Source organism: Anser anser (genome assembly GCF_964211835.1).
Source record: "Anser anser genome assembly, chromosome: 3".
Lineage (NCBI taxonomy): Eukaryota > Metazoa > Chordata > Aves > Anseriformes > Anatidae > Anser > Anser anser.
Genome location: NC_139722.1, coordinates 33,814,662 through 33,827,734, shown reverse-complemented (window position 1 = coordinate 33,827,734; position 13,073 = coordinate 33,814,662). Strand labels below are relative to the sequence as shown.

Sequence of the window (13,073 nt, the reverse complement as noted above, 5' to 3'; positions counted from 1 at the left end):
AGCTCCAGGAGGTGAACAAAATAACTTGTGTCATCTGCTGCCTTTCAAAGGCTCATTGGAATTGCAGGGCTGTCAGAGCCCTCAGGAATTGTTGAGGGTTACCAAGGACATCCTGAATGTACAATATTTTCCCTGAAACATTTTAGCATATTTTTTAGTTCATAATAAGCATCCTGAGTTAAGGAATTAGTGTAAGGATGAACCCTTCAGCAGGCACCACAGACTCTAATGACCACATCGGATGCCTCAATATTGTTTGGGATTTTGCTTATCTTTTAAAAGCCCTGTTGCTAGAATTATATGGGTTATACTATACTCTTTATTTCCAGTTTTAAAATGTCTTGTGGTGCTGGAATGTACCTTGAAATTGAGAACCCAGATCAAAACCTGGAAGGCAACCACTGACTAGTTTTCTAAAAATCTCAGAACTTTAAGCCCAGTATCGTATCATATTTTGAAATGTCTGACTCATTTGGAAAGTTCGGGATTGTGTATATTAATTACGGCCCCAGAAGATCTATCTTAACAATCAGAAAGCAGCTCCATTTGTAGTCAAGGATTGCAAACACAATCTTCCTGGAACTGAAAATTGTACATTGTGCAATTTTTATGGCTTGTATAGCTTTTCTATTTTTAGTGGGTTGAAACCTGCAATACATCTTATAATCCTCTTTAAATTGTCATTCATAATGCTAATTTCCATTAACTTGGCATAACTAAGTTTCTATCTTAAATTTATATAGTTGCTATTTTACCTAACAGTGCTACACAGAGAAAATTTTATTTTTCTCTGGCACAAAGCAGATGCGAGTACAGTTTGATGTGTTTCTAGTTAATAGATTTTTAAATCAGATTTAACACAGTATCTTCTGTTTTATTTAAAAATGTGCATGTGTTATGAAGTTCAATATCTTTTCCATTACTTGAACAAACCATTTATTTAATCCTTCACCTTTTTAGGCATTTGGAACAGTTTCTCTGAGGTTTGGGAAAGCCTAATAAAGTTATGCTTTTCAGCTTTTAGGAAGATACAGTGGGAAGAACAATTCTGTTGTGTTTTTTTTTTTTGTTTGTTTTGTTTGCCTTTTTAGAAATACCTCTTCAAGGTACAAGAAATCATTAAGTAACAAGTTTTTATACACAACTGTCCAGTCTTGTTATTGTTAACCTAAATAGAGATAATGCCATGTATTTTGCTACCTGTAGAAGCCAAGTGCACATTTTTTCGTACCCCACCTTGAGCGCAGGGGAGATGTGTATGCTGCTGGCACACCAGTCTGTGGCATAATGCTAAATTCTAGGTTCTGACAATATTTTTATTTTCTAGGCTTTCTTATCCATCTAATTATAATCCGTTAGCTATCTTAAGTCAATCACACGGCAAACTCACAGCTATACAGAGACTTTCTAAATATTGCCATTTCATCGCAGGTCAGTTTTATAGCCCTAGAGCCAACTGGCAAACTACTGAGTGATTATTTTTATTATTTATGCTGTTTGTTTGACATACACTCGATGTTGTGTGGGAGGAATTTAAAGGATATAGTAGGATACGAGCTTTTGAAATTAACTTTGATTAAGTGAGTTACAGAACTTAATGTGGAGGCCAGTAATATTTTGGGTGTTTGACTGAGTTTTACAATTACTCTAAGGCAGTGATATACAAATACTAAAGGTCTGTGCTGATTAAAGAAAACCAGAAAGTGTGACTGGATAGAAATGAACATGAACTGATGAATTTAATTTAGCTTCCTAGCTGATAAATATTTTAATAATAAACAAGTGCATGTATTCCTCAAATTACAGTTAGTTTAGCAGTCTTTCAGGTTTAAGGATATAAAATATCCTTAATAATTTGGTAAGGAAATATTTATTTAACTTGAGGACTTTGTCCTGACTTTTCTGAAATCCTTTCGAAGTATCCTCAGCATATATTCAGCAGAGGCTCATCTGGCTAGTCTGAGCATGCTTTTCCTGGACTGTCGTGCTCACCAGTTGGCTGCCCTGAGCTGTGGTTTAACTCTCAGCTGGGCAGGTCTGAAAAAAAAAAATATCTTTCACTTCTGAAATTCCTGCAGTGTGCATGTGAACAAATACAGATAAGGAAAAGCTCTTATCTGTGGGCCGTGCAAGGAATAGCAACAGGAAAGAGGTTGTACTCAAAGTTCACTTAGACATTTGCATGATGTATAGGAACATGAGAGAGCTGGGAATAAATTGTGGGGGTGGCAAAAAATGAGCATGTGAGAATAGTTTCTGTTACATATTGTTTCTTCAGATAGCTAAAAGAGCACAATAATATGACGAGATGAACTTCCATCCTCACAGGAGGAAAACAGGTTAATCTTCCTTTCTCCAGACCCCAGGTGAGAAGCTAAAAAGCAATAACAATATCATTTTGAGCAATTCAGACAGAGGCTGAATTAGGCTTTTGATCATAACCAGCATTTATACCTCTTGTTGCACATAATCAATGGGATTTCAGTATCCTTATTGCCTTTTAAGATGAATTCCCATCTGTTACAACAGCAATTTGGGAAAGAGAGAGTTTTATTCGAGGTTGTCCCGAGGCACTGTTGGGGAGGGGACCCAACGGTCTCTGCCTTCCTCACAAGCCGCAGGGTTTTGCTGTCCCGTGCCAGTCACAAATCTCTGCCTCCCGAAGCATCCCACTGCCTGGGCCAGGGGGGCTGGCTCCCTCCCCGTGCAACCAAGACAGGACGGAGCCGCCAGCGCTGCCCGCCCGACCACGGCACCACCTTGCCAAGGCCGCAGGTCCGCCGCACAGCACACCGGAGAAGCAGCCCAAAGTAATTTCTCAGTCACCTACACTTCCTTGAAGGCAGCTGAAAAGTATTTAAGTAAACAAATAAGCAATGCTGAGACATTACATAAGTGCTGGGAAAAAATATTTTCTCAGACTGTTTTTCAGTAACTGAAGAGAAACAGATTCCTCTTTTTATATGCCACTTTCTTACATGACTTCTTTACCTGATTTACCAATCAGACTTGCAGATGCCTCCCCCCGGCTTTTTTGGGTAATGACCAAATTTTTGGCATCTTTATGAAAAGTCAAGTCAGCCTTTTCAATCTGCATTAAGAGACCCAATGAGGCTATGATATTCAGAGGCACCCACCAGTTTCTTTCAGTAACACTGAGAACCAAATAGCTTTTCTGTCATCTGTCTCCTCATAAGAAACAGGCATTTGAAAAATCTATGATGATTTTTTTTTCAGATTTACCTTCATTGCCAAAACTGAGTCTCTGAAGTATTTCACTTGCTCTAACTAACTAAAATAAAATAAAATCTAACATAGATCCATTGCTTATTGCTGTTTCTGAAATTATTTGTTTTGGACAATAATAGACAAATTCCTCCCCCGCCCCAAGTTTTTCCCTCAAAAGAAGAGTTCAGCACAAGGACTTGTGGCTGGATAGTCAAATGAGCTGCTTTCCTATTTAGGTAACCCAGTAAGAGTGAGCTTTTGGCTCTTTTGGATACTTTTTAGAAACATTGGGTTCTCTACTCCTCTCGGCCAGAAGTGTCCCTGAGACAGCGGTTTGTGTGCTGATGCCTCGTGGAAAATCCACCCCCAAAGCAAAAGGCACTGTTTGTAACTTCATTAATGCCACAGTGATTATAGCAGGGACTGTGGGGGGAAAGGGGAGCATGACTTCTGCCATGTCCTAACTTTTGCCACCGAGTAGGCACTCTGTCAGATGCTGATAATGAGGTGCCAAACATGTGCCCTTGCCTCCCTGCCCAGCAGCAAACTCAGCCTTCATGATGTTGTGTTTATATATCCAGCTCCAGTTTATCAGCCAGCCAACAGAAGTGCCCAAATTAGGGGCACGGCCTCATTAGTGGCGGCCCTAAGGGGTAAAGCTGAGACCTCCCAGCACTTCCCAGGGGCAGGATGCAGCAGTGTCTTCCAGCCAAGTCCTCTCACAGGGATGCTGGAGCATCACTGGCCTCTGCCCACCACCTTTTTCCATGGAAAGAAAGTCAGGGGATGCTTTCTCTGATAGGCAGGAGCCATGGTGGTCACTGAAGCTGCATGACCAAGGATGGGGACAATCCTGAAGTCTTGACATAGCCTCAGAGAGCTCAGGCTCCATTTCAATGACATTGCAGATTACAAATGAAACCTAGAGCCCTAGTTCAGTCACACAAGTGAGATGCTTAAAGCTGAGCAGTGTGACTTTGTGCCAGTGCAGATGATTTTATCTTCATGTAGGCTTGTAAAACACCCACTCCATTTGTAGAAGCTCCTTTTAATATCTTTCCATGGCTCTGAACTGAAATTACTTTCTAAGAAAACAGCTAACATTTTTTTACTCTACCCTAGTGGAAAAAAAAAGAAAATTCTTTTTTTTTTTTTTCTATTTTGTTTTATATTCGCAGTGAGGCAAATGAAACTGACTTAGATTTTATCCCTGTTGAAATTGGGTTTCAAGATGTCACAGACATTAAAGCAAGGTGAATCTGGCAGCAAGTAATTTTAGTTTTGTTAATGCAAGACCATGCCGGGGTATTCATTAGCATCTTTTTTCTCTCTTCCTCTGCTACTCAAGGTAGCTATGCTATGTTTTCAGCTTAGCCTGACTTTTTTTTTTTTTTTTGCTGTGAACTAAAAAGCCCAGTGAAAATTTGAGCAGATTAACAGTGAGAGGATGTTCAAAAAAATCAAATCTGCTCAACCTGTAGATGCAGCTTAACTATTTAACTTCATTCTTTTCAAGTGAAGAAATTGTCTAGGGATTTTGAAACCAAGGCATTAGAAGAGCCACCTAAATACGGTTTCTATATCTGACAGCTATTAAAGTGGATGAGACCATTTTCAATGCCCAGGTGAACTTTCTGAAAGTTTTTATGCTGCTCCCTGTCAGCATAAAGCATTGGTATTATTTAAATCAGGCAGGCTGACATTTACTCCTTTACTTTTTGCCATGTGTTCTTAAGTCAGTGGAAAGCCTGCAGGAGTACTGGGAAATAATGACAGTCACTGGGCTGGCACTGCCAGGAATGAAGTAAGACTCTCCTTTCATTTTACCTCTTTACAAATGGTAATGACAACTGAAGGCCAAGGTTCTCAATAATGCAAGAGCCTGTGGAGCCCCACAGTGCTAGTCTGTTTATCGGTGATGTGTAGCAGAAGAGCTCAAATTTTGTATCACCAAGCTCAGCAAAGGCCGGTGTGAAGTAGGGATGTTGTGCCACCTCTATCCTTCAACTGTGGTGTCTCTTAGTGATCAGTGCTGAACTGCTGTACTATCCATCAGTACAGACTTAAAAATACACCTCTAGAATAAGTAGTATGCTTTTGCGTGCCTTGACCTAACTTGCTGGAGAAAAATATGTTTTCTTTTCTGTTTTCCCACCACCCTGAGCTTATTTTCCCTCTGTAAACTCAGTATTTATGGTGAGTTGCACTTTCCCTGTGCAGAGCTGAGTAGTTTTCCATTTCCTTTGTTTGTAAAGAAGACGGCTGTGGAGGAGAGAAAAAGGCTGGAAATTAAGCAGTGCCAGGGCATGAGCACGGATACTGGGAGGTGAATGTCTGTTCTCTTAAACAGTTGGAGTGGTCCACGGCACGCTTTTGGCCTGGCCACTTAACACCCTCCTGAACCATTTGAGAGCATGCTTTGGGAGTCAGCAGAGGCTAGGAGCTATTCCCAGTGGGCAGTGTGGATGCAGCCAGCATGTTATGGATGCTAAGAGGGCTTAAGAGCCTGAAGGATTTTCCAGGACAGCTGGCCTCACAGTCAGAGAGCAGCCCTGGCCATGGTTAATCTCTAGTGTGCGTGTAGCCAGAGAATTCCTTTTTTTTTTTTCCCCAACAAGAATGATATTATTGTAAACCCACCAAAATTGATAGTGAAACTCAAGGGCAGGTTTAGCATCAGAGACTTTTTTAACTTCTTGTTTTGTTACCAGTTAGACTTGACAGTTCTACCTTTCAGGAGGCAGAACACAGCCCATCTTAAAGCAGGGGGTTAAATTCACCTCTCACCAATAGGCCAGGCATGCATGTGCAAGCTGGTACTCTATGTCTATCAACAACTGAAGCTTCCCACAAAGAAGTCACTGAGAGAGATTTGGAACTTGCTCCCTGCTTTGGTTGACAGCTGAAATTTGAGATGCTGCAGATGTGTTTTTGCACTGTTGTCTCTTGGAGACACTATTTGTAGAAGATACAGGTCCTCTGTATAATTCTTTTTTTCCTTTGCTGTAAAATCTGTGAGCGTATCTACATCCTAGTTCTTTTTGGTTATTTTATAAAACAAAAGAAATTAAAATGAGTCAAATATAAAATATAGCTATAATTGTTTAATAGCTTCTGTGAAACCAGAGCTGTGCAAATCACAGCTACTGAAAAGAAAACAGGCTTTGTGTCTGGTCAGCAAGAGACAGCAACACTTTCTTGGACCCAAACCCTGAAATCTGCTTTTGGGACATTTAGCTTTTTGTCTTGTCTCACACTTGTTAAAATCCAAGTCAATTTTATAATAAGGTATCATTTTGAAGTGAAAAGTTGAAATAGATTTTGTAGAAAGCTAATAATAGTTGCCTCCTTTCCTAAGAGTGTTCCTTATTTGTCATGTGGTTTACCAAAACACGTTTCTAGGTTAAGGCAGGATTGCAAGGATGACAGATTGACTTTACTTTCCATGCTGTGTTCCCTTGGTGATACATTGGTTTTAGGTATTTTGGTTGGTCATTGTAAGGATAGGGACAAGGAACCTGGAGACAAAGCTGTGATTATTATCAACTAGCTCCTGTCTGTTGCTACTTTCAGTAGTTTTCTGCCACCTTGGAAAGAGAAAAACTACTGTTAATGGAGCAGCGGTCTTTAAAAACTAATTAAAAGAGGTATGGCATGGCTTATGAGTCCACAGTATATTTGATCTTGCAGGTTGTAAGCATGGTTCTATGGTGTCAACAAAACAGAAATGACTAATGTTTACTTAACACCAAAGATTACCCATTTGCAGCAGTGAAGAATCTTTGGTAGGCCAGCTAATCTGCATCACCTCTCTTACCATTTTCCAGGCGCGTTCTGGCTGTCAGATGATAAAACAAATGTTTAGTAGGTTCAAACTGAAACTGATGGTGACATTGCCAGCTTTATCTTCATGTGAAGCTCAAGGTTTGATTTTTCACTCAAAATGGAATAACCGAAAGGGCTGAAAGCTGTAAAAGAAGATGCAATGAACCACAACAAGGCACAGCGCTCATCCAGCCCTCAATGGGTGGCCATGTCTCAAGAGAGATGTTGGGCAACCACAGGCCCCATCAGCTAGGTGTGAGGTATGTGGTCCCAGGAAGCCATCTCCTCCAAAGATTCGTTCAAGTCAGGAGTAGTCCTGGACACAGGTCACTCCAGCAGGGTGGAAACAGGCCGTGAAGAGGGTTGAGTAGGAGCCAACCTCCTCCCATCTCTTTCAGCCCGGCTGAAACATGCTAGAAAGGCCGCACCGCAGGCAGCTAGCACTCTTGCCACCTAGCTTGCTCCTGGCCAGTCCCTTTCAGCCACTCTGGAGAATAAATAACTAAACCCTCGTCAGACCTAGAGGCATGTTTGTCTAGTGGTGTCAGCTACTTGAGCTGGCTTCTCTGCAACTCCTGTTTGCACTTTCTGGCAGCTGGGAAGCACAGTAATCAAAACACGGATGGAGTGATATATAAAAGTTTATTTTTTTGACTGAATGATGATCTAATAGCTTATCATTCCTCATGTCTCATGCATCCAAGATGTTTTTCCAGATGAAGCCTGGGAAACATGAATTTCTGTGAAACAAGTCTATGTTACTCCTTAGTTCGGTCAGCGTGCATTACTCAAGAAAAAGTGTTCCAGCTGAAACCACAAGTTTGTCTGAAAATGACAAAGTTAATGGAATTATACCAGCATAAACTCTGTTCTTTGTAAAGCTGTGCCATAATTTAGCCAGAGAAGAGTTTATCTTGGAGTTAAGAAAATGGTGTTAAAGCAGTATAAATCTGCCTTAGTGATGACTGGGTTTCCTCCTAGCTCTGCGAATTTCTTTTCTGCTTTCAAGTAGATTACACCTATTCAGAATGGCAACTGGATATGGAATTTGCAAAAATCTTTTCTTCTTTCAAAACACTCACGCTTATCCCTTTCCTTTCTTTTTCCAAGTGAAGGAACTATTATGAACATAATCGCTGGTGAATAGAATCCATGTGCTCTTATGCTCCAGTGTTACAAGAATCAATTTTAGAAGCCATAAAATAAATCTTTGATAAAACAAAAAGGCCTTATAGAATCTCATGCTGTACCTCTACAAGTGTATCTGCTATAACTTTGCTAATATTCTACCCTATTTGCTAGCAGCATAAAAAGAAAAGTTGACCAAAATGGATTAGGGAATAATGAGCTAGCAGTGACTCGATAGAAGAAAATAATGTATGTCCTGCATTAAAATCAGTCACTGCATTTTTGTCAGACAGCGATAATAGAGACAAATTCTCCATTTTTCTGATAGTTAAAGCTACTCAAATTTATTCTGCCCATGGAACAATGTGTATCAAGAAGTGAGGGAGACACCGTGACAGCTGTCTGTCATTAGGCAGCGTCTCCTTCCTGCGTGGGCTCCTCCGAGCGATTCCATGGCCTCTTCCCCTCTCATGAGCTCAGGCAGTGGATGCAGCTGGCAAAGGGTCCTGTGGGGTGGCAAGGAACCTGCAGAGCAACACTTGCAGTGCAGGCGGTGCAAACCCTGCTACGGAGGTAGCATCAGCAGGAAGATGAACATGAACATCTCGTCTTTGGTGCAGGAGGCTCAGCACATGTGCTTTTGGGTTCTGCTCATCCTAACTCTGGTGCGACAAGTGCTTTTTCCAGCTCCACAAGTGGACCAGATGAAAGGATGAAGGCAGCAGTGGTGTTGTGTAGTAGCCACAAATGCTCTCCTAGTCTGTATAAGGATTAGGGCCCTATGGCTTGGTTATTCAGGCTGTTCGTTGAGTAGAGAATTGCCCCTATTCACAAGGTACCACTGTGCCAATCTCCAACACTGAGGACAAGCAGCTAACACACACTCTCACAAAAGGAACATGTATAATGTATGATAAGGCCAGAAGGAACAGAGACCTCTCATTTTCTGATTTTGCAGATAAGTCATGTGTGTGAGGACAAGAGACCAGGGGACTCTCTTGACAAAGAGTACAATGATTAGTGCTCCAGTTGTGAATGTTTAGAAATTCAGGAAACTCCAGAACTGCAAAGGGGAGATATTTGTTCCGTTCTTCATTGTATTAGTCATTTGGTTTGACACTCTCCTCTGACCAGCATGACTGAAACAAACACTGGAGTCATCTGCGAAAGCAAACCAAGAATGAGGTCTGCATTCCCTTGGCACAGCATTGCTTGGCTATCGCAGAGTCCGGAGTCTGACACACGTCTGCTCTGTGCAGCATCTGAGTCCAACTGCACACAGCACAGCCGTCAGTTCCTACCAGCTCCTTTGGGAATGCACTGGTACCCCCATCCTTTTTATTTCTTCAGGTCAGTCAAAACAACAATAGTGAACATTTGCAGAGTTCAGGAAAACAGCCTATGCAGCAATACTTTTAACCAGTCTCTGAGGTGGTGTGAACAGTTGTGTCTGTAAATGTTTTTCATGTAACCACCACACTACTGAGGCCTTTGTTCTGTCTATCCTAATCTCTTGGGGCTAAAGGCATCCATCCTCGTCTGGAGTGGTCCTTGCTGAAGACTTTTCAGAGAACAAGGTCAATTTGGTGTCCCTATCTTCCTCTCTTCCAGAAGTCTGAAAAGGTTCTGTCTTCTTTTGTTTTGTTTTGTTTTGTTTTGTTTTGTTGGTACCTACTGCTTGCAGATACAGACTAATATTTTCTTCAGTTTTCACTTAGAGCATATTTCAAATTACCTTCCACTTTTAGTGCTCTTTGCAGATCAGCAGTCTTTGGGCAGAGATCTCTGCCATATACCAGGTCCTTCTGCACCATGCACTGCCCTGCTCCAGTGGCCTGTCTAGCAGAGCTGCTGAAAGTTGCAGTTCCCCATCATGTAGCTCCCAAAGCCACAGCTTAGAAATAATTCCAGTTTTTACTCAGCAATAACACAATGGCACTGACCCTACCATCAATTGTTAGTCTGTCAGAAACCCAGCACTTTCATGTGATATCTTAATCAGTTAAATCTGCAACTGAGCTCCAGACTACAAATTTACAGCCAAAGGCAACAACCATATCATGGCTGTAAATCAACATTATTTATTTATTTATTATTGTATTATAACATTGTTAGTATTATTATTATTATAAGGGAAAGCAGTACAGAGCCAAAATCAGCATGTCCAACTAGCAGGAGGGAATGCACATTAAGTTTAAAGAACCCTTTTGCACTATCTGATTCTAATAGCAGAAATAACAGGGCCTAATCTGACCCATCATTTCAGAGCTATAGGGAGAACAAATTGCCGTCGACTGGGGAAACGTTTGGAACAGCATGCAGCCTGTCCTCTCCTGACATCCTACTCAGCAAATTCCTCACAGATTTCCTCCCAGTGTCAGTACAACTGACATAAAGGTTATTTCATAAAATTTTGTGTGGATTGCTAACTTGTGAAAACCGAAGGACCCGTGCCCAAAACAACAGTACAGACTCAAGTAAATAATCATAGCATTTTTCTTTTATGCTTAAAGCTTCACAGACAAACGCAGCAGAGGAGAGACTGAAGTTTCCCAGCCAAGTACCAATACTGTGAGCACATATCGAAATGAGTAGCCAATAAATGTTGAAATCAAGGTGACTGATCACATAAAAACTTCTTGTTTGACTGGCGACTGTTAGGAAAGGTTTCCAGTTTAATGTGCAATATGATGAAGGGTGGAAAAAAAAACAGCAGAATTAAATATTAAATGCTAAAGTCATTATAAATCATACCAGCTATTTCTTCAGCAGATCAGGAATGCTGTAAGACACAGAGGTGTGATCAGGGTGGACAGGAGGAGGACATTTGTTACCAGCATTAGACTGGCAGTGTCCCCCAAACCAATTGTGGAACCTTAGTAAAATAACAGATAGGCAAAGTTTTGGAGGTTTGATATTCGCATACCAAAATAATGTCATGCAACTGATCAGAAACTTTTCTTGTTTTTCATGATGCTATCAGAAAAGCAGATGGATATCCAAAATGATAATACTGAGCTCTCATTCCCAACATACAGTGTTTCGACCAAGATCACTGGTGTGTTCTGGCTACTTCACATTGCTCCCAATTAAAACTCAGTCAGTCTTACGGCTGCTTTGTATTCCTAGAGCAGTGCAGAATAGCTGGATCGTGCCATTGACTTTGGCCCTCAAACTGCTTGGAAATTACTATGTCAATATCAAAACTTTGGCCCTTTCTGTTATTATTTAGGCTTGAGTTGACCTGCATCTCTGGCTTCAGCATATGACACCTTCTCATTTGGGTAACATGTTGGAAAAGTATCAACATTATAACTGAAGACAGAGTAGGTGTCAGCGTAGCACTGATTTTGGCAAGCTTTTACACAAAGAAAGGCTGTTAAGGGTAATGTCCCTGAGAGTAACAGGCTGTCTGCCACACTTACTGTGATGTAAGACTTGGTGCAAAATAAACCTACAAGTGCTAAAGAAATTTAAAAAAAAACCTCAAAGGTTTGACTTCGTTTAGTTACAGCCATAGTCTAATTAGCTGTTTGATGCAAAGCTCCAGATCAATTGGTTAAGCTACTCTGCTGCTGTATTAATGAGTTAAAAAAATAAATTTGTCATCTGTCCTTCTGGGCCTGTATTACCTATATTCGTTCAACACCAAGTTAAAGTGCACTTTAAATATGCATTCTATCTAGCAGCTCTCTCTGCTCCCACAGGGACTGGTGGATCAAAGTGGCTGTCTTGAGTTATGATTTGACAGGGTGACACACCAGCTTTCATGAAGTCTAACATACCCGAGTGCATCTGTTTGATTGTGCTGTGCTTGAGGTGGATACTGTGTCTCAACTCGTCATGAGTTAAATTTAAATTTAGTTGTGCACCTTCAGGTTGAGTCATCTTTCTACGGAGAGATGTTACTAAGCAGTGTAATGTAATAATCTGTTTTCCACTGGAAAACATGTGTAAGACACACTTGCAATATTTATTCTTAAAACATGTAGGATGTTCTAGAGCCACGAGGCCATTCACGGTAAGCCATGAAAAATAAGCCATGGTTAGGAGATGAAAGTGGCTGGAGGCTGTGGCCCACAGGGACTCAGAAGGAAATACTCAGAAAATACAGACAGCTTGAATCCCAAGTGCTCTCTCCTGAGAGGAAGCATGGTTGGAAAGTTTAAAATCCATTAAAGTTAAACAAATTGAAAAGCCCTATCTGAGAGGAAACATAGTACAATGTTTATTTTTCCATTACAAACCTGAGACCTAAAAGATTTCCTGAGGTTCTCAGGTATTGTTCAGGGTTATAATGGAGATCTGTTTTTAGAAAGTGTAATTCATGTGTTTAATCCAAACTATTTGATGAAAAACACACTGCATAAGCATTCAGGAAGTTAAAGGCCATTGTATACCTGTATCACACATTGTTTGGATAGGAGCTGACCTACAATGCAAGGAATCTCATCATGAAACTCTCTCACTCAAAAACATTGGGCCTAATTCACTCCTCATTCATGCTGCTGGCTGAATTCCACTGAATTAATGAAGTTAAGACATGAGTAACCAATGATAATAAAAAGCCATTCTTCCTGCTGAGTGTGAAACTACCAAAATGCAAGGCTAATCTGAGTAGGAGATTTATAACACTGGCCTACGACAAGTAAGTAGCAAGCCTTAGCAGGCCCAGCATAACATGGGCCAAGCAGATTAGTCAATGTATTTTAGGGTTTGCCCCATCACTACTGATCTGCTGCTCTGAGATCCTTATCAGCAAAACATGCGATGTTAGCGATGTTGAGAAGCATCTGTTTGATTAATGAACAAGCTGCAAACTAAATTCAGAGGTGAATTTAAGTGAAAAGAAAGATTTGGAAGCAGAGGAATATTCCTCATTAGATTTACCG

General features: G+C 40.8%; 1 protein-coding gene across 5 annotated transcripts in view; it reads left to right on the top strand.

Moving 5' to 3' along the window:
* FILIP1 (filamin A interacting protein 1) overlaps positions 1-13,073 on the top strand; it is a 134,996-nt gene that overhangs the window by 58,930 nt on the left and 62,993 nt on the right. The gene's annotated exons all lie outside the window — the stretch shown is intronic.